Below are 22,496 nucleotides of genomic sequence, written 5' to 3' on the forward strand. Positions count from 1 at the left end.
GCCCCCAACCTCCCTGCTCTCTGGTAACCATCAGTCTGTTCTCTGTATCTATGAGTCCATGGAATGGTTGAATTTTAATGTTCCTTTGTCTCCTCTGGCCTGAGATTTACAGTCAAATGGCAAGGGTGTTAAGAATATGCATCAGGCGAAACTGGTCTCTGCTTTAGTTCTCTGTGGAGAACAATTTCGCCATCCTTAAAACAGTGTCCACACGACTGAGCCTCGTTAAGGCTTATCAGACACAAGAGCTCAAGGCAGAGCATAACACAGTACGTTCTCACTCACGTTAGCTGTTACCTTTATTACTAATCCATCCTCTTGAAGATCCTTTCAGAGAAAGATTCAGGAATGCAAAAACAAAGAATGGATGGGACACACCTTTTTCGATGGCAGGCATTGAAGAGAAAGGGAAGTATAGGGTAGCTGAAAAAAAAAAAAATAGAAGACTCTTTATTAAAAATCCCAGTGACCTGAACTTCTTTTTCATCTTTAAAAAATGCGTTTTAAAAAAACTTTTGAAACATAAGGGGTCAGGAACCGTTTTTAAAGTCTTGTGCTGGAACAGGGCTGAGGAAACCTGCCTGGAGGCTGGGCTTTCTGTTCTGGGTCTCTAACGGTCGATCAATACCAATTGGACCCAACGGAGTTTCTTCCCCTTAGGTATCTTCTACTGTCTTCTCTTCCAGCCCCAACTGACTCATTATTCTTTGCTCTCCTATAGGTAGGTGACAGGGCCCCCGAGTTGGCCCTGTGGTTTTCCCCCTCACCCAGCGAAAAACGTTGTTTCTGATCAGGAAATTGCTGTTTTTCCGTTTGGAGTTTGGGTTATGAGTGGATTCTGTGTGTGTCTCCTTAGGGCATCCTGATACCTCCTGTTGGGAGCATTTTTAGTTCGGCGTTTCAGCGCTGAGAAAGCGCGAGCCTCCTGTTTGTTCTCTTGATATTGGGTGACCCCTGCTGGCCACTAGGAGATGTTACTGCCTTTTCTAATTTTCTCTTGGCTTTTCCACATTTCATTCCAGTCATCAGACTGTAACTGCCACTTCCCCAGATGCAATTCACCTTTACTTAGTTGTGATAGCTTCTATTAATACCTGTTGTGCATTAAATGTCATTTTTATTGCATTAAACTCAGAGTTTTTGAAAACTGCTCCCCGTAAAATGATTAAATTCATTGCAAAGGAAAACATGTTTTGCTACAGTCTGTGCTGGTGAGTCTTAATGATTCAGTGATCTCATGGTGACAGAGAGACAATGACAATTTTTATATTTCCTTGAAAAATACTGGTCGGCCAAAAATACAGGGACTGCCCCATTTTGAAGCCCAGCTGGCAGCACAAAACAACATTTGCTTAACTCCTTGGCCCAGCACTCTCATTGATTGAATATACACAGCTACCCAACCATAGCCAAGGTAATCCATGGCTTACGCGGCCAGAAAAGACTTAAATAACGTTAAAAAAACATCCCACCGCCCTATCTGGTTTGCCTCAGTGGATAGAGCGTCAGCCTGCGGGTTCGGGGTTCGGTTCCGGGCAAGGGCACATGCCCAGGTTGCAGGCTCCATCCCCAGTGCGGGGCATGCAGAAGGCAGCCAATCAGTGATTCTCATCATTAGTGTTTCTATCTCTCTCCCTCTCCCTTCCTCTCTGAAATCAATAAAAATATACTTTAAAAACATTCCACAACTTTAGCCACCAACAGCCTCTCCTCCCTGGACCACACTATCAGCATTTATCTATTGAATACATGTTTGTTTAGTGCACCTACTATGTAAAAGGCTTGAAATAGGGTGAGGAAAAGAATGGGTAATAAATAGAAAATAGGAGAATATAGTCACGTCTCAGCTGCAACAATATTAAATCTATATATTTTAGCCTCTTACCTATTCATGTGTGTTAAATAATTTATTTCAGTGGATCTTAGTGTCTTATGGTGAGAGTAAAATGATAGCATCTACCTAATTCCTTTAGTACTACTGTAAAGACTAGCAATCCCTGCCTCCTGTCACTAATTCACTGTTAAAGAAACAGCCTTTAGCCCTAACCGGTTTGGCTCAGTGGATAGAGCGTCGGCCTGTGAACTGAAGTGTCCAAGGTTCAATTCCAGTCAAGGGCATGTACCTTGGTTGCGGGCACATCACCAGTGGGGAGTGTGCAGAAGGCAGCTGATCAATGTTTCTCTCTCATTGATGTTTCTAGCTCTTTCTCCCTTTCCTTCTCCCTCTCCCTCTCTGTAAAAAAATCAATAAAATATATTTTTTAAAAAAAGAAACAGTCTTTGAAACGTTTGTTTGTATACTCTAATGGCTAATAGCAGTAGCTCACTTTAGCCAGAGCTGACATGGGCAGTCTTCAGTTCAGTCAGTTGTGTGTGGGTCCTCAGATTTCTTTAGAGGAAATATAGGAAGCGTCATCTTTGTAGTCCCAGAGGTCATGAACTTGAGAAGAAAGTGCAGAAAAAAGGAAAGGCAGTTTGGGTATTTATTGGCTCTGTGTGTGTGTGTGCGTGTGTGTGTGTGTGTATGTGCATCTCCCCATGTTCCATATACTCAACAAACACTGATAAACAAATATCCATAACATGAACTGTAGAATTGCAATGGAAACTAAATTCATGGGATTTAAATGAGGCACTGCCTGTTACTTGTGATTTTGCTCTGTCAAATTTTAGGCACATCCGACATATCACCTTCTTCTCTTTGAACTTTGCGAACCAAGCTATTATTTATTCTATTTATTCGTACTTTCTCTTGAAAAGTTAATCCTCCATAGACTCTGAAATACTTTTGTTATGTGGGGGTTTTTTTCCCTCTGAATTCCCATCTCTGTGTGCCTTCATCTTCCTGACAGTGAAATGCCTCAAACTGAATACAATATCCCAGGCTTTTGAAAAAGGTCTTCATGGCTTCCTAACAGTAAAGACCTTGCCTCGGTTTTTCAAATCAGCCTTTTTAGAAAACAGTAAACTCACAGCATTACCTATGGAAAGTCTCATCATAACTGTCCTTTTTATTTATGGGCATGCCTTTTCCTCTCTCAAAGGTCTTTGTACTCTATGTGGTTCTTATAACAGCTTGACTCTTTCAGTAGACATTAATTTAAGTGAATATTTCTGCTTCTCTGTGTACTTCCTCTTTGAAGTTTTCAGTTTTTTGTTGATGTTCTTTTAACTGTTCCTCTTTTCCGTTTTCCAATACTGCAATGACCCTGAGTCTTTGAGAAAATATTTGCAAAGCTGCGCTGACGTCTCGTGTATTCACGGCTCTTTTTCAGCAACGTTCTTTTCTCTGCAAAGAGTTCAAAGCTACTAACAAGAGCTAAGGTCATACTCAAAACACACCTCTGATTACCACTGAGAAATAAAGGGAGAATGAAAAACAAATTTAATAGTATAAGCATCCCAAAGATACTCAGAGTTGATCTCTTATACATTATAAAGTACCTTATTCTTTTTTCAATGACCTGGTATGGTCTTCTCACTACATTGCTCTTTTCATCCACCTGAAAATTTAAACTTTCTCGAATTTCACAAGAAGTAAATGTTTTCCAAATATTGTGGAGTATATCTTAAGTAAAATCTTTAATTTTTTTTTTTAAATCTTGCTCAACAGCTTCATTTTAGAGTTCCTGCCCTGAAGGTGGCAGTGAAAGGTTTAATTAACAACCTGCTTCTCACCTACACACTGAACTCAGCCTGGACAATGACTGAGCATCCTGCTGTTTTTTTTTTTTGTTTTTTTTTTTTAATATATTTTATTGATTTTTTACAGAGAGGAAGGGAGAGAGATAGAGAGTTAGAAACATCGATGAGAGAGAAACATCGACCAGCTGCCTCCTGCACATCTCCCACTGGGGATGTGCCCGCAACCCAGGTACATGCCCTTGACCGGAATCGAACCTGGGACCTTTCAGTCCGCAGGCCGACGCTCTATCCACTGAGCCAAACCGGTTTCGGCAATCTTGCTGTTTTTAAATCCTTGGCTCCTTCTTTCTTCTGATTAAGGGTTAGATATTTCCTAATCTTAGCTCTAGCCAGCCTTTGCACAGTCTGCATCATCAAGTTTTCATTTTTAATGGAAAGGTATCTTCTGGCTCTTGCCAACTTCCCTGGTTTTTGCTTATTGTTTTTTTGTTTGTTTGTTTTCCCAATCTGGCAGACATCTGTCTAGTTAAGCTCCTGAATCAAGATTGCCCACAGGTCATCCCATGCTTTCAAATACCAGGAAAATGGGAAGACACTTGAATGATGGCCACTTATTGCTCCAGATGAGTCAGCGTGGACTCTGGTTATGATTCCCACAGTGTCCTTCATGTCTGTGCTACCAATTCCAAACGTGGGGACAGGGAGTCACAGACTTGTCCAACCAGAATGAAGCTCAGTCCTCCCTCCTTGCCTCTCAGATAAAGGACTGACGTGTAGCTACGGAGATTAGGGGGCTTGTCCAGGTCACAAACGTCAGCTAATGACAGAATAGCATCAAGTCTCTGTGTATTCACATGCGTGTGTGTGACAAATGCTTATACAAACCGGAAACCCTCTGAGTCCTTTCTAATCTTGACTCTTTTCATTCTTACAGCAACCTTAAGACATAGATACTATTATTTTCTGATTTCAAAGATGAGCAATTGAAGCACAAAGAGAGTAAATACCTTGCCCAAGGTCACCACCCTCACAGGCAAGGGAGCAGGGATCAAAACCCAGGTTGTCTGGCTGCCAAGGCTGTGCCCTTAGTCACTATGCACTCCCTTTCTCTAGCGTCAAACAATCAGTTAAGTGTCATCAAACAGTAATCCTGTTCTAGCAGGTGCATAAATTGCCTCCGTACCGGCTAAGCATCGCCTTCCATCACCAATCAATACATCTTGGTCTCCAAAGTTATCCTCGCCCTGGAAACATAAACCTCTTCAAATATTCACCCATGGAGCCAAGGTATGCTTTATCCAGATGTGACCTCCTACATAAGGAAAAATATAAAACCTTACTCCCTTGCCCTCAGGGAAACAGAAACTTAACCAGAAGGTTATGGCAGATTTTTGAAAAGCACTACCCTGTCTGCTCAGCTCACAATATGTTCCTATGAGCTCCCTTCTGTTCCCCTGGTGGTATTTGAGCATTTCTAAGGCTAGGATGCAGAGTAAACACCTTTGCTTTGAACAGATTTGCTCTGTTTCTCCTGTTTGCCTGTGGCTGCCTTTTGCTTTTCTAGAGCCGCTGGCATTGAGACATCACACCAGGCACCTGCGGCAAGGCACACAGCAAATGTAAATTGCAGTCCTCTATCATTCAGGCCTGCCCTTGGCTGGATCTTCTTGAGCCTGTCACGCAGTGGCTTCCCACAAACCGCTGTCAGTGGCCCCTGGGACCATGAGAAGAAGGACCCTCTCATCAGCTGGTAAGAGCACAAGAAAACCCAAAAACTCCATGAGTCCACAGTGCCTGGAGAGGTGCCATTAGAAGCCCTTAGCACCCAGGATATAAACACCATCATCTATCTAGATTTTTATCTTACCGTCAACTAGAGTATCAGAGATATTTACTACCAGGAACACAACAAAAGCACTCCGGAGAAATATGTTTCTATGACTTACCTGTTTCCTTAATAAATTTTTGTTTGTAAGTTATGAGGGAAAAGACATTAATATTTGTCTTCCCCTAAGACACAGTGCAACAGTTTGACTGAAACCACTATTTATGCTGTGGGAGCATTTACTGACCCTAAGACGTCTGAAGTGCTTTGAAGTGATTTTGAAGGAGTTTTGAGAGATAGTGGGCAAATGCCCTCAAGGGTATTAAAGGAAGTAGATGTCAGGTGTGGAATTGTCCATCTCTGCACACCCACCCGTGGAGTCAGAAAAGGCTGCCAATGTTTTATCTCCAAAGAGCTGTGAATATCCCCATTTGTTTCCAAGAGGAGAGGGCATGTTTAAAAGCAGAAAAATCACCCAGCACGTATGGTGTAAGGTGTAGAGTACAGCAGAAAATCTGAAACAAGTTAAAGATGGGTTTATAAAATAGCATAGGGGTCTCAGAGAGAAATAATAAGAGGAAACCATCTTTTTCAGAAACATATATCAAATGCCTTCCTTGTGATTATAAAGATACTAGAGACCCAGTGCACAAATTCGTGCACGGATAAGGTCTCTTGGCCTGGCCAGTGATCAGGCCAATTGGGGCCAGCCAGCTAGGGGAGAGACTGTGGGGCACACTGACCACCAGGGGGCAGCTCTGGCATTGAGCATCTGCCCACTGGTGGTCAGTGCACATCATAGTGACCAGTCGACTGGTCATTCAGAAACAGAGCAAATCTGTTCAATGCAAAGGTGTTTACTCTGCATCTTACGCTTTTATATATATAGACAAGTTTGGATCTTTGTGTTAAATGATGTGGGCTGTCTGTAACTATGATTCAGGGTCTTATTTTCTTTTCCTTTAAATTTATATTTAAATTGGAATTTTAATCATGGTGCTATTTCCATCCACCATGGTTCTTTGCTCACACAAGGAAGCCACGCAGGCTTTTATTTGCACAGGGATTGGCACAAAATGAATGACTGGTACAAGCAAGGGCCACTGTCCCAGCCACTAAGACTCTCTATCCAATCAGAGGATGGTGGTTAGCAAAGCCAGCTCACGCAGGCTAGTTGTGTGACAGCTCCCTTCAGGTTATGGACAAGGGAGCCTGATTGGTCTTGCCTAATGATCAAAGAGAAGTGGACAGAGGCCTTGCAAGTCAAGGGAGGGGGGTTGCTGACTATCAGGGTGGCCTTGGTCCTTGCTTCTTTGTTCCAGTGCATGTGTATCCTTAAGGTGAGCCTTACTTTATTAATCTAGTTTTCATCTCAAGTCCCTGCAACCCAAACACCCAACTGAGCACAGAAAGAAATAAAATCATTGACAAATCCATTCATCAGAACAGCCCTGGGTTTTACATCCTGACTGTTCTGATGGCATCTCTACTCTATCCCTTAATTACCCACTTCACCTCTCACAATATTCCACTCATTTTCTTCACTTTTTTTCTCCAGTTGCCCCCTCTCTGTCTTTTTTAATTGAGATATCATTGACATAGAACATTATATTGGTTTCACGTGTACACATGATGATTTCATACAGGGATGCACAAAGTGGGTTTATAGTTGTGAGTATACAGTATTGTTAACTATAGTGTATCTCTTGTATATCCTTTCTTCTCTCCCTCTCTCTCTCTTCCTCTTATATACCTTATAATTCTTCCCAGGAACAATGTCATGGCTGGACCTATTCCTCCCCTGCTGTATTTTCTTCTTCCAATACCATTTAATTTTCCTAACTAGGCCTCCCAAATTCAACACACCATCCTCACCTTATGAATGAGTGAGGAGACACCCTTTAGGGCTTAAGACTCAATAAATATATAGCTTGAGCAAGTATTAGATATTTCTAAAGTATGGTTCTTTAAATAAAGCTATCTGGGCTTAATACTACTCAATGAAGTGATAAATTTGATTTTCCATCTTCTACATAATTCCACAAATATTTATACCAATATGTTCAACAAGGAGCACCAAAATGGATGAGATGGGACCCCAACTGCTAGTTGGCTTACAGTCTGAGAGGAAGAAAGCACATATGGAGAAATAATTATCACACCAGGCAGAACGTGACTGCACTGCGATGATGAGAAAGGCACAGAAGGGAACGGGGTTCAGGCAGGATTTTAGCTGCATCAACGTGGCCCAACTCCACCAATGCATGTGTACATATTTCATATAATATGACCCATGTATCATGCAAGTACAGTAAGGCAGGCGTTGGACTTAACATTTTTCAGAATATGCCAAAGAGGGCACCAAGAAGATTTTTAGTAGTGTTCTAAGAATAACCATGACAGACCTCAAAGGACAAATTCCAGAATAGGGTATAATGATCTTTGGCCCCAATCATTTTTCTATCCTACTTTCTTTTTATATGATTTTTGAAGTAAAAGTGCCTTAGTTCCCTTCACTTTCAAATTGCTTTTTGGCTTCCCAAATCCACTCAGGGCCCTTCCCAACCTGCTTATCTTACCTTGCCTATATTCCAAGTCTGTCTTCCCCAAGTGTCCTATTTCACCATATTTTAACCATGTGCTGGACAATGTAAGGATATAGCCTAATAATCTACAGTGAAATGCGAATGACTGATGAACTTTACCTTCCCATGGGAAGTTTTTTTTTAAATATTGAAAAGTAATCAACAACTATTATTGCATATATTTAAAGTATACTACAATATGATTTGATATACATAAATTATGAAATGATTACCAAGGCTGTTCAGTTTTTTAATTGCAACTCAAGTCCAAAAAGTTTTCAAATTGATAGAATGGATACTTTAGATATGAACTTGAAAATTATTCCCTATATCTGCCTTACTTCAGTTCTTCCAATTTACCACCCCCACCCCCACCACCACACTACTCGTCAACACACACTCAATATCTGTGTCAGAGACATACAAAGAGAGTCTTTGCTGTCATTTGAGGAAACTGGCCTCCAGACCTGAGAAGAGGTAGTAATCATCTAATTAAACATAACTAAGCTTCTATGCCATTTCTAAGTAAAAATTGAAATTAAACATTAACTAGACTTTTGTGGCTTCCTGTTGCATCATAACAAATTACCTCAAAACTTAGTTGTTTAAAACACCAATATTACCCTGGCACGTGTGGCTCAGTTGGTTGGGCGTCATCCAGTGCACCAAAAGGTTGCGAGTTTGATTCCTGGTGGGGGCACATGCCTGGGTTGTGGGCTGAATCCCTGGTAGAGGGCATGGAGGAGGCAGCCAATCCAAGCTTCACTCTCACATCAATGTTTCTCTCTCCCTCTCTATCTAAAAACAATCAATAAAAAAAATATTTTAAAATAAAAAGTACATAAAATAAAACACCAATATTTTATTATTCTACAGTTTCTGTGGGTCAGGAATTCAAGAGTGCTTTAGCAGGATGATTGTGGTCCAGGGTTTTTCATGAGTTTTAGTCACCTGGAGCTGCAGTCATCTGAAGTTATCTGGAAGCTTGACTGAGCCTCACAAAAGGTTAGTACATCTGTGCTAGCTATTGGCAGGAGGCTTCAGTTCCTCATGCATGGATTTCTAGGTAGGGCCTCTTGAGTGTCCTACTGCCATGGTGGCTGGTTTCTCCTTGGGGGAGTGATCACAGCAAAGTAAGGTAGACGCAGTTATGTCTTTTATGACTTGGCCTCAGACATTACACATCATAATTTCTGCTACATTTTCTTGTTGAGAACTCACTCAATCCAATTATATTCAAGGTTGAGGGAGGTTGACCTTTACCTTTGATAAGGAAGACTATCAAAGAACTTGTGGACATATTTTAAAGTCACCATAGGTCCTTTACCCGTTTCTTCAGTCTCTCCCTACCTCTGTCTATTTAATCATATGGTCTATTGAGTATTGAGTAAATATTCAACAAATATTTTAAAACATTAAACTCTTAGATTTTAAATATTCCCATAACTAATATATGGTTTTCAAATTTTTGTTACTAATCCCTTTCTCCAAGTTCCCATAAACTTCCTCAACTCTAAATTACATAGTGTTGTTCAAAAATAAATCTTCTGAGTAATTTTGGGTTCAATTACATAGCATTGCTGCTCCTGAGTTGACATTTCATAAAATCAATTTTAATTCATTCATATGTAGCTAAGTAAAATATTTTATGAGTTACTGGATCAAACATCTGTTCTATTTCTTTTGACTACCACTTCAGTAATTGAATTATTTTTTTAAAAAAGCAACCAAATGAGTTTCTTATAATTATAGACTGTTGATTGCTCGTATTTCATGTTCCTTACAACACTTAAGTTACTGTGGTTGTTTTTCTACAGAGCATTTTCTATTAGTTTATTAGAAGCTAGAGCAATCTTATTTACCCAAGTGACCTGCTCACAGTCTGTTTCTTAAGAATAATGACAAATAAAGAGTGTTTATCTTATTGTTCTAAAACTAAAGGTATTTTTTCATCTGGCTGATTGATTTTTACTGCTGAGAAACAATGGCAGGTATTCTCAAGAAATGTTAATTTAAGTAAAGCAATAGTCTACCAAGCAAAAACCATGCAGATAAAGAGAAATCACTGATTCCTCTCTCCAAGTCCATAAACTGGGTTAACAAAATACCAAAAGTAAGAGAGCCAATATATCTAATTAAGTCAAACAATCTTCTATGTCAGTGCAAAAGTAATCAGACCAAATGTTTGATTTATTTATTCATTCAATAAAAATTTATTTGAACATATTTATTGAATAAGCAATGTAACCATAGCTGACTAAACTGTAAAAGAATTATGGTTACCATACATTTTCCAAAATAAAACAGTACCTACAGCTAAATAAGCTCCTACTTGATTTGATCTTCTACATATCAGCTATTAACTATGGGCAAAGAAAGTAAAATAATAACCTGAAGACACTGAAGAGTAGAAAAAGCAGGTAAATTCTGGAGGGAAGACAAAAGTTGGTAGAAGAAACCAGCACAGGATATGTATACTTTTTAAAAGTATATTTTTATTGATTCCAGAGAGGAAGAGAGAGATAGAAACATCAATGAGAGAGAATCATCAATTGATTGCCTTCTGCATGCCCCCAACTGAGCATGTGCCCTGACTGGGAATCGAAGCGCAACTGCCTAGTTCATAAGTGGATGCTCAACCACTGAGCCACACCAGCCTGACAGGATATGTATACACTTTTAATAGCTTCTAACTTATCAGCAGGATGAAGGTGGCACCAAGTAAAGTAACCATAGGAAATCTCAAAAAAGAAATATAAACAAGCCCTGACCAGTCTGGCTCAGTGGATAGAGCGTTGGCCTACAGACTGAAGGGTCCCAGGTTCGATTCTGGCCAAGGGCATATGCCTTGGTTGCGGGCACATCCCCAGTGGGAGATGTGCAGGAGGCAGCTGGTCGATGTTTCTCTCTCAAATACAACGTATTTGAAGAAACAATGCCCCCAAACTTCTCAAATTTAGTGAAAGACATCAAATTTTCATATTCATGAAGCTTAGTAAAAAGCGGGACATATACAAAGAAAACCGTGACTAGGCATATTGTAGTCAAACTGCTGATAACTAAAGCCAAAGGAAATCTTGTTACTCTGTAAACGGAGGAATCAGCACCAGCTGTCTGACCAATGGGCGTCAGACCAAACCTGGGTTCAGCAACCTCAGTACTTGGGTTCTGGCAGGAACGAATTCAGAGCCAAGACCCCAAACTGTAAGAGAACATTTATTCGGCAAATCACAGAGATAGAAGTAATTCCTGGAACAAATGGGCTTGGGAAACAAATTATATGTAGAGGTAAAGGAAGGGCCCTTGGAACTTGGGAGTGAGGGAGCTAGTGGTCACATGCCTGGGCGGGGGTGGGGGCGGGGGAGTGCTCCCCCAGGAGGGAGAGCTCACTGGGTCCTCCGTCCTAAGGGCTTTAAGGGCTTTAAGGGCAGAGGTTTTAGGGGAGGTCCAGGGGAAGAGCTCAATAGAATTTTCAGCAGCTTTCCAGGTATGTCCTTTCAGGTCTTTGGTCTCCACTGACTGATTGGCAGGCACCAGGGCAGGAGGCACCAATGCAGCTGGTCCTGAGGCTGGCTTTGCTGCTTTTCTGGGCCTGGAGCTGAAATGCAACTGAGACCTCGATGTTATCTCTAGGGAGGAAAGGTCAGGGGGTCCAAACCGCATAACCAGCAATATAGTAGGAGAGGAAAAGTCACCTTCAACAATTGTCCATCGCTAGGCACCTGGGGCTTTTCCACTCTGGTGATCTTCTGTACCTGGCCCATCGTCCTTGCTCTGCTCATGTCTGTCTAATTGCCTATAACATTACCAGTCAAAAGAAAATGACATCTTACATACAGGAAAATAATAATTAAGAATTTATGAGAAGCAATGACAAAAGTTATGGGACATTTTTTAATATATATATGTTTTTTTTTTTTAGAGAGAGGAAGGAAAAAGGATAGGGAGATAGAAACATCGATGAAAGAGAAACATTGATCAGCTGCTTCCTGCATGCCCCCTACTGGGGATTGGGCCTGCAAACCCGGCATATGCCCTGACCAGTGACCTCTTGGTTCATGGGTCAACACTCAACCACTGAGCCACACCTGCCAGGCAGGATATTTTCTTTTAAGTCCGGAAAGAAAAACACTCTCAACTAAGGAATCTATATCTTCTTCAGATTCAAAAATGAAAGAAGGACATTTTCTTTTGCTGGTTTGTTCTTATTGATTTTAGAAAGAGAAAGGAAGGGAGAGGAAGAGAAAGAGACCGAGAAACATCCATGCAAGAGAGAAACATTGATCAGTTGTCTCCCCTACCCACCGGGGATTAACCCACAACTCAGGCATGTGCCCTGAGCAGGAATTGAACCAGCAACATTTTGGTGCACGGGACAATGCTCAGAAGAACTGAGCCACACTGGCAAGGGTTCCATATTTTTTAAGTAATACTAAGAGAAGTAATTGCCAGTAGAACTCCTCTATAAGAACTGTTTTCAATTTTTATTCAGGTAGAGGGAAATGATACCAGACTAAAACTTGGATCTTCAGAAAGACTTAAAGAGCATCGGAGATGGCAACTATCTGGGTAAATATAAGAGCTTATACTTATATATATATCTGTGGAACCCAAACCCCAGCAAGATATAGAACATTATCATTACCCTAGAAAGTTCCATCGTGCCCCTTCTGCATCAACTCTCCCTCCCAGGAGGAAATCCATGTTCTGGGGTTTCCCACCATGGATTTGTTTAGCTGACTAGTTTTCCCTGGCCTAGAATTCCAATAAATTCAAAATAAGACCCGGATACTGGACTAGAAGGATCTGTTCACCTGCATACATCAAAGCCCAATCAAATGCAAACAGGAGTTTACAGCAAAAGAAGTAGAAGTTTATTCTTTGAGGAAATGGCTCCAAGCGCAGAGTCACAGGTAAGCGAGTGCTAACAGACCTGGCTTCCCCATGGCTTCCAGGGGATGGGCTTCATAGGGGGAAATCATTCATCATGATGGCTAAAGGAGTCAGGGGTGTGGGCTCTACTGATTGTTTGGGGCCAGAGGAGAGAGTAGTTGATCACTGTATAAGTATCCTGATGTCAGCCATGGCATTGTTTTAAGGCAGGTTGATACTGATCAAAACCTGATGCCCTAAGGCAGTGGTCGGCAAACTCATTAGTCAACAGAGCCAAATATCAACAGTACAACGATTGAAATTTCTTTTGAGAACCAAATTTTTTAAACTTAAACTATATAGGTAGGTACATTGTTATTAACTTAATCAGGGTACTCCTAAGGCTTAGGAAGAGCCACACTCAAGGGGCCAAAGAGCCGCATGTGGTTCTCAAGCCTCAGTTTGCCGACCACGGCCTTAAGGCAGTGGTTCTCAACCTTGGCTGCACATTAGAACCACCTGGGCATCTTTTTAAAATCCTGATTTCTGGGCCTCATCCTCCGGAAATTCTGTTTCTTTGTTACTAATGTTGTGGCCCCACCCCATAACAAAGAAACAGAATTTCCGGAGGATGAGGCCCAGAAATCAGGATTTTAAAAAGATTCCCAGGTGATTCTAATGTGCAGCCAAGGTTGAGAACCACTGCCCTACGGGCTTAATGATTAAGGAAGGGAGTGAACCCACAGAAAGGAGAAAGGGTCCTGTTAAAGAAATTGAGTTTTTACCCAGCCAGTGTGGCTCAGTGGTAGAACATTGACCTGTGAATCAGGAGAAAATGGTTTGATTCCTGGTCAGGGCACATGCTGGGGTTTCTTGCTGCATCCCCAGCAGGGGGCCTGCAGGAGGCAGCTGATCAATGGTTTTCTCTCATCATTGATGTTTTTATCCCTCTCTTCCTCTCTCTTCCTCTCTGAAATCAATAAAAGTATTTTTAAAAAATAAATAAATAAATTGAGTTTCTGTGGTTACAACCCTGAAACCCATTTAAGAGAAAATAGTTGTGAAACCTTTTGATTTGCAAGGCTGAGGTACAGTCTACACTATGTAGTCAATTTTTTTGCTTCAACTGTCCAAGATTCTCTTTAAACATTAACCCCTAAATAAGGTTTCCCTGGGTTCTCTGGAGAGGCATTGGTTGTGTGGAAGGCAAAGCTACCCTGCTCCTGAACTTGAGTTAAAGGGAAAGAGCAAACTCTAATCTGCCCTTGGATAAAGTAATGAACCCTACCTTCAATACCAGGTTTGTAGCCTTGATAGAAAAAAGCCACTAGCCGGGATGAAGTTGAGGATACAGACAAAAGAAAAAATGCTTTGTGGAGGAAGTTCCTGGAGAAGATGGTGTCAAAAAAGCAGGCTGGCCTTAAACATTAGAAAGGACATCTTATCTCCTGAGACTAGAACAAAGAGGATAAGATTGATGAGGAAATAAAACCTTTAAAGTATAGAGGATTCGGGGAACTACGAGATACCCACCTTGATTAATTGGCAATCACTGCAATCAAAACAGCTGAAGCAGGAGATACAGTGGATGCAGGCCTTAATTACAGAAGGAGTTGTGATTTGAAGGTCAAAACAATTAGACCCCGTACACGGAATACAGCACAGTGGTGCAAACACAACAAAGCAACTGCTAGAAAATAATGCTGGATCCCAACTTCACACTTTAAAGCAAAATTTCAATCTGGATTTAAATCTAGAGAATAACCATAGAAGTACTAGAATAAAATAATTGCTATGATACAGCACAAGCCATTGCACAATGATGATGCCACATATCATTTTTAAGAAAAACTCCAGCATTTATGTCCCCCTCCTTTCTGGGTACTCACTCTGCTCTCCCAGACCTGTTCTTACAGGTTACCCATGGCTGTGAACTTTGCTGAGATGGTAGGGACAGTCTCTAAATTGCAGAAATTAAAACCTGATCTATGAACTGAAATTGCAAATAGATGGACAACGTTGGTCAGAGTAGCTGATTATGGAGTGCTTTGGCCCTCATGGTCCTCACCTGGGAGCCTGCTGTATATTTTAGCTATTGAAGCACTGGGAGCCATAGTACATTGTAATTCAATGAAAATACTCCATCGTCTATTTTCATTCATTCAACCAATAATAATGAGGGACCACTGAGGAAAAAACCATGTTAGAGGTAAAAACAAAAGGAGTGGAGGAAATTTTTGCTCTGAAGAAACTTAGTTTTTGAGAGCTGCCTTTCATTGTCGAGAACCTTCCATTCTGGGGCTCTCCACCCATCTCCTCCATGGACGTCTTGGGTCATCCTTTCCACATTTTTCATTCTGGAAGATTGGAATAAGTCAGTAGAATAAGAAGAATATTTCAGAAGGGCAAACCAACTGTTATGTCATGCCTTTGATTCCTTCGTCCTATTTGCACATTTATAAAAGCAATAAACTCGAAGTTCTGTTTTAGTAAGTAGCACTTGAAACACTTGACTCAGCTCTATACATAGTCTTCTTTCTATCAAACAATTTTTGAAATTATTTTAAAACTAGCAGGGTAGCCCGGCCAGTGTGGCTCAGTAGTTGAGCGTCATCCTTTGGACTAGGTAGGAGATCATGGTTTGATTCCTGGTGAAGGCACATGCCTGGGTTGCAGGCTCGATCCCCAGTGGGGGGCGTGCAAGAGGCAGCCGATCATGATTCTCTCTCATCATTGATGTTTCTATCTCTCCTTCTCCCTTCTTCTCTGAAATCAATACAAATATATTCTTAAAATTAGGAAGGTAAGGAACATCCATACCGTATATGGACTGCTTTTTACCTCAGGAAAAAAAAAGTGACAACAAACATGACTGGTGGGTGGGATAATGGAGTCAAGATATACTATCTCAGGTAAATTAATTTTCCCATTTCATAAAACACAGTGAGATATTGCTTCCTACCTCCTGAAAGTCCTAGAGCAATGCCCCTGCAGCACTTAACCACTGAGTCAGCCTTGTATCAGCAGTTTTTGTATTTGTTTTTTCTCTGCTCAACTTTAGGAACCTATCTGACAAACACCAGCATCCAGCCTCTCTCCTGGACACTCAGAGCAAGCGGAAGCTCCCCATCCGCCATTCATACCACCTGGATGGTTCCTCCCTCTTCCCTTGTCTTTGGGAATTTCCAATGTGCTTTACTGAAGAACTGACATAAATCCTGGCCGTATGGCTCAGTGGTTGAGCACTGACCTATGAACCAGGAGGTCATGGTTCGATTCCTGGTCAGGGCACATGCCCAAGTTGTGGACTCGATTCCTAGTATGTGGTGTGCAGGAGGCAGCCAATCCATTATTCTCTCTCATCATTGATGTTTCCATCTCTCACTCCCTCTCCCTTCCTCTCTGAAATCAATAAAAACATTTTTTTTTAATAAAAGAGAGAGAAATGACATAAAACCTTTGCACCAATTGCTTTAAGTTTTTGAGATAAGAATGCTGTTCAGTTTGTGCTGACTCAAGAGGCACACTGTACGGGGCCCCAGGACAGCAGTTCAAAGTTATGTGGGTCACAGGCTGCATTTATAGGATCAATCCTTCAATCCTGATCTTGATGTTTTCCCAGTGAACTCAGCTCAAAAGTAAACTTACCTTTGCGACAGCGTGGATGGACCTGGAGAGCATTATGCTAAGTGAAAGCAGTCAGTCAGAGAAAGACAAGCACCATGTGATTTCACTCATATGTGGACTCTAATGAACAAAATGAACTAACAAGCAAAATAGAGACGGACTCAGAGAGAGAGAGCAGGCAGACAGCCATCGGGGGGACGGGATTCTGGATAGGGAGTTGGAAGGATTGAGTAAAAAAAAAAGAACATGAACATAGAAAACAGTGTGGTGATTGTCTGGGAGAGGGGGGAGAGGAGGAGATAGACGAGGGTAAAGGGGGCATAAATGGTGATGGATGGAAACTTGACTTGGGGTGGTGAACACACAATACAGTGTGCAGACGATGTGTTGTAGAATTGTGCACTTGGAACCTGTATAATTTTGTTAAGCAGTGTCACCCCAATAAATTCAACAAAAAGGGGGGGGGAAAGTGAACTTAACAATCCCTTTGCATGCTTTAGGTAGATAGAGTCCTAGCAGACCTTTGTCTTAATAAGCCTATACTATCTTTTCACTGTTAATTCCTGGTGATTTCTTTCCAGCTGTTACCCTTGCAGAATAGTTATGATGCTACAGATGAACATTCTGCCCTCAAGGCCTTTTAGGCTGCAATTTAAGAACAGTCGCCAAAGTAGCACTCTGTTCACCAAAGTCAAGGCAAGTGAGGTGAGAAGCAGGAAGGTCTGGCTGGATGTCACACACAAATCAGAAAAGGGAAGTTAACCTGAAGTCTTTGGCCCCAAAGCCAATGGCACACAGGGTCACAGGCTGACTGTCACACAGGACTAGGGCAGTGGCACAGGCCCCGTGTGCAGAAGTGTCCCTCGCTTAGTCTAAAACTCTGCTTCCACTGTCTTAAGTCCTTGATAACTTTTGAATAAGGGCTCTGCATTTTCAATGTGCACTGGGCCCGGCACATTATTTAGTCAGTCCTATTGTCATTTCTTTGTATATATGGTGAGGCAGGGGGAGAAAGGAGGAGTCTGTTGAAGCCTAAGTCACTGATATTCATCCACAGCTGTGGGGCCCCTAATATTCTTCTCTCCAGCACATTTTAATATTTTGACTTTTGATTCCTCAATTACCAGCTGCTCTACTTCAAATAAGAAGCTGAATAGTAAAATATATGTTCATTCTTTTTCATGCTCACTGGGAAGATCCATGTTATGTAATGAGCTACAGGGGAGGACTATGCTATTGCATGAGATCCTTGAGAGAGGTCAGGAAAGAGTGACTCTAAAAGATGTGGAGGTACCGGCCGATGTGACTAAGTGGTTGAGCGTTGTCCCATGCACTGAGAGGTCACTGGTTCAATTCCCAGTCAGGGCACATGCCTGGGTTTGGAGCTCAATCCCCAGTGTGGGGTGTGCAGGAAGCAGCTGATCGATGATTCTCTCTCATCATTGATATTTCTATCTCTCTCTCCTCTCCCTTCCTCTCTGAAATCAATAAAAATATATTTTTAAAATAAAACAAACAAACAAATAAATAAATAAAGTGAAAGTGACTCTCTAGGAAGAAATGAAAAGAGGTCTTTGACTCTCAAAATGTAAAAGCAAAAATAGAATGACATCCGCAGAAAATGATCCCATTCCTCTCCTACTGGCAGAATCAGCCCAGCTTCGGGATGCAGAATGACAAGGGGATACAGGATTGCAAGGCTCACATGGCATCCCAGAAGACAGTCAGATTACAGCCTGGACAAGGAAGAGGTTTGCTGTTGGTCAACAGACAGAGGAGATAACAATTTAGCAAACGCAGTTGTTTATATCCAAGACTCAGTTCTTGTTGTTTGCAAAGATGAGCTGACGGAGAACTAAGATGGCGGTGTAGGGTGTAGACCTGTGCGGGCTGCCTCCCACAACATCATTGAAAGTACCAACTATAAGACAAACAACTACCATTCAGAACCATGCAAAGATGAGCCGAGGAGAGAGAAAGAGAGCGCAGCTGACCCCTGGGAAGAGGATTTGGAGTGTATGTTGGCCAGGTGTGGGGGGCCGTGAGGTGAGATGGAAGGTACATCTGCTGGGGAGAACTGAGGAAGTTGGGAGGATAAATCCACAAGCAGGCAGGTCCCGATGCCTCCGTGCTGGGAAAGGAGCAGCACTCCAATATCTGCAGGTGATGTGAATGAGCACCAGTCTCTGGTGATCCCGAAACTCTCATGCCTTCCATTTGCAAACTACATTAAAATTTGATGTACGCTACATAGCATTTTCTCTTAATTAAACTTCTTAATTAAGCTTGATAGCAAAAAAAAAAGAAAAGAAATAAAATGCCTGTCTTCCATTTCAGATATCCCCAGGAGTGCTGGAAAGGGGAAATGTACCACCAGGAATTATTCTATACAAGTAATTACCTGAAGGAATTTATGAAACAAATGTACTGATTCAGGTGTTACACATGTTATTAGTCACATTTGAAAACTCTTAATACAAACAAAACATTTATATCTTCGGCGAATGGTAGCAGCTCAGAAGAGGAAGTCATTTTGATGCTGCAATGAGAACTGTAGATGCTAGGACAGCAGAAAGGCCAGCAGACTGGGATGTTGATTCTAGATAGGATTCCCCTTCTGTTATAATCTAACTACAGGACATTGGCCAATCATTACTTGTGTGGCCCTCAATTGAAACAGAAAATGTTTAGCCCAGTGGTTCTCAAAGTGTGTCACCAAAACCAGCCACATCAGCATCACTTGGGAACTTATTAGAAATACAAATTCTCAAGCTCCATCCAAAGACCTACTAAATCAGAAACTCTGGGGGCACAGCATAGCAATCTGTATTTTAACAAGTCCTCCAAGAGATTCTGATATGTGCTGAAATATTAAAAAAACTTAATGAGATGAACTCCAACTCTCATAAGAGCTCAAAAATTCTATAGCACTGGGACCATTATCATCATCAGTCATAAATATCAAGAGAATACTTTTTATCCCCCACCCCTGTTCTAAGTACTTTATGTATACTAATCTATTTACTCATCACAACATCCTGTAAATTCTATTATTTCCACTTAGCAAAATGAGGCATGCAAGGGTCTGGTAGCTCTGGTAAAAATGCACCACTAAGATCCTTCTTCAAGGAAGGATTTGTTCCTCCAGCTGTCAGCAACTTCAGGGTTTTCTTCAGCTGCAAAGAACCAACTTACCCCTTCTGGGGGGCCCATATCAAGTAATCAAAGAAGGGTGTAAAGGCCTGATCCCACCAGGGGAAAGCTCTGACCAGGTATATGCTCCAGAATTTCCCAGTGGGAGGGGAAGCTGCATGAATTTGATTTCTCCCTCTCCCAATTTTGCTTGCTTCCCCTTCCTGTCACATATGTTGATCCCTAAATATCCTGCTCACCTAACTTCTCAATGTCTGCTTCTGGAAAACCCATTTCTTACAGTAGTTAATTGATAGTCAGAGGCCAGTAATTGGTTGAACCAGGTTTCAAATCCAGGTAGATGGACACTAAGCTTTAGGCTCTTAACTATTGATTATCCTGCACTATAATTTGTTCCCCACTTGGGTTTATAAACTAATTGCTCAAGTATTTGAACATGAGCTTTTGGAAATAATTAAATTTTCAAATGAGTTTCCTCATTTGAAAGTTTTGGGGGATTGCTGCAGTTTGCCCCTGGTTGGTAGTGAGCAAGCACTAATGTTTCTGAGAAGCTCTGACTCCCAGAGTTCCAGTAGGTCATGTTACCTACCACCTTAAGGAATAGATTCACACATTATAATACCAATCAGATAAGATCTTCTTTTATAATTGTATTGGGGAACACTTGGCATAATGCCTAGGAGACATTACAACTGATAATATGAAATAAAAAGGATGATAAAAGAATACTACCAACAATTATATGCCAACAAAGTCGATGACCTAGAAGGAATGCACAAATTATTAGAAACATACAACCTACCAAGACCAAAATATGAGGAAACAGAAAGCGTGAACAGATCAGTAATGAGTAGTGAGATTGGATCAATAATCAAAAACCTTCCATCAGAGATAAGCCAAGGACCAGATAGCTTCACTGGTAAACATTTAAAGAAGAAATAAACCAATACTTCTCAAACTCTTCCAAAAAAATGGAAGAGGAGGGAACACTACCAAACTCATTATATGAGGCCAGTATTACCCTGATACCAAAGTTAGACAAAGATACCACAAGAAAACTCCAGGCCAATATCCATGATGAATATAGATGCAAAAATCCTCAACAAAGTACTAGCAGACTAAACCAAACAGCATGTTAAAAGGATCATACACCACAGCCAAGTGGGATTCATATATATATTATTCATCCATATGCAGCAACATGGATGAAACTCGAGGCCATTTGGCTTAGTGAAATAAGTCAGTCAGAAAAGATGGGATGTGGATTGAAGGATGGATTAAAAAGGTGAAGGGAATAAAAAGTACAAACTGGCTGTTACAGAATAGTCATGGGGATGTAAAGTACAGCATAGTGAATATAGTCAATAATATTCTAATAATTATGTACAGTGTCAGATGGGTGTGAGATTTATCAAGATCATCACTTAGTAAGTTATATAATATCTAATCACTGTAGTATTTAAAAACTAATATAATAATGTATGTCACCTGTAATTGAAAATAGAAATGATTTTAAAATGATGGTGGGAAAGGACAAACATGGCATGATTTCACTTACATGAGATATAAACTAATCAAAGATCATTAATCAGAGAATGGAATGGTGATTATCAGGAACTGGAGAAAGAGGGAAATGGGGAGTTGTTTTCAATGGGTATAATGTTTCAGTTACACAAATGCTTAAGTTTTAGAGCTCTGATGTACAACATAGTGCCTATAGTTAACAATACTGTATTGTGCACTTAAAACTTTTTATTACTCTCTGCTTCTCCTAGTAGACAGCCAGCGACATCTTCTTGCGAAGAGCCAGCCGCAACTCTGAGACACAATGGTGAAGATCGGAGTGAATGGATTTGGCAGTATTGGCTGCTGGTCACCAGAGCTGCTTTTAACTCTGGCAAAGCAGATAATATCACTATCAATGACCCCTCCATTGACCTCAACTACATGGTCTACATGTTCCAGTATGATTCTACTCATGGTAAGTTCAAAGGCACAGTCAAGGCTGAGAATGGGAAGCTTGTCATCAGTGAAGAGTCCGTCTCCATCATCCAGGAGTGAGATCCCACCAACATCAAATGGCATCCTCACTACTATGGATAAGACTGGGGCTCACTTGATGGGTGGAACAAGATGGTCATCATCTCTGTCCCTCCTGTGGATGCCCCCATGTTTGTGAGGGGTGTGAACCATGACAGGTATGACAACTCCCTCAAGATTGTCAGCAATGCCTCCTGTACCACCAACTGCTTTGCCCCCTGGCCAAGGTCATCCATGACAACTTTGGCATCATGGAGGGACTCATGACCACCATCCATGCCATCACGGCCACCCAGAAGACCATGGATGGCCCCTCTGGGAAGCACTCGTGTGATGGCTGAGGGGCTTCCAAGAACATCCTCCCTGCTTCGACTGGCACTGCCAAGGTTGTTGGCAAAGTCATCCCTGAGCTGAATGGGAAGCTCACTGGCATGGCCTTCTGTGTCCCCACCCCCACTGTGTGGGTTGTAGATCTTACCTGCCACCTGGAGAAAGCTGCCAAATACGATGACACCAAGAAGGTAGTGAAGCAGGCATCAGAGGGCCCCCTCAAGGGCATCCTGGGCTACACTGAGGACCAGGTTGTCTCCTGTGACTTTAACAGTGACAGCCACTTCTCCACCTTCAATGCTGGGTCTGGCATCGCCCTCAATGACCACTTTGTCAAGCTCGTTTCCTGGTATGATAATGAATTTGGCTACAGCATCAGGGTGGTGGACCTTATGGTCCACATGGCCTCCAAGGAGTAA

At 41.5% G+C, this 22,496-nt stretch overlaps 1 pseudogene; it reads left to right on the forward strand.

Moving 5' to 3' along the window:
* Window positions 1-21,535: 21,535 nt before the first annotated feature.
* On the forward strand, window positions 21,536-22,496 carry LOC139011764 (glyceraldehyde-3-phosphate dehydrogenase-like; annotated as a pseudogene).

The sequence above is a fragment of the Myotis yumanensis genome, unplaced genomic scaffold (assembly GCF_028538775.1).
Source record: "Myotis yumanensis isolate MYYU_CA2020_CCGP unplaced genomic scaffold, mMyoYum1.0.hap1 SCAF_5, whole genome shotgun sequence".
Taxonomy (NCBI): domain Eukaryota; kingdom Metazoa; phylum Chordata; class Mammalia; order Chiroptera; family Vespertilionidae; genus Myotis; species Myotis yumanensis.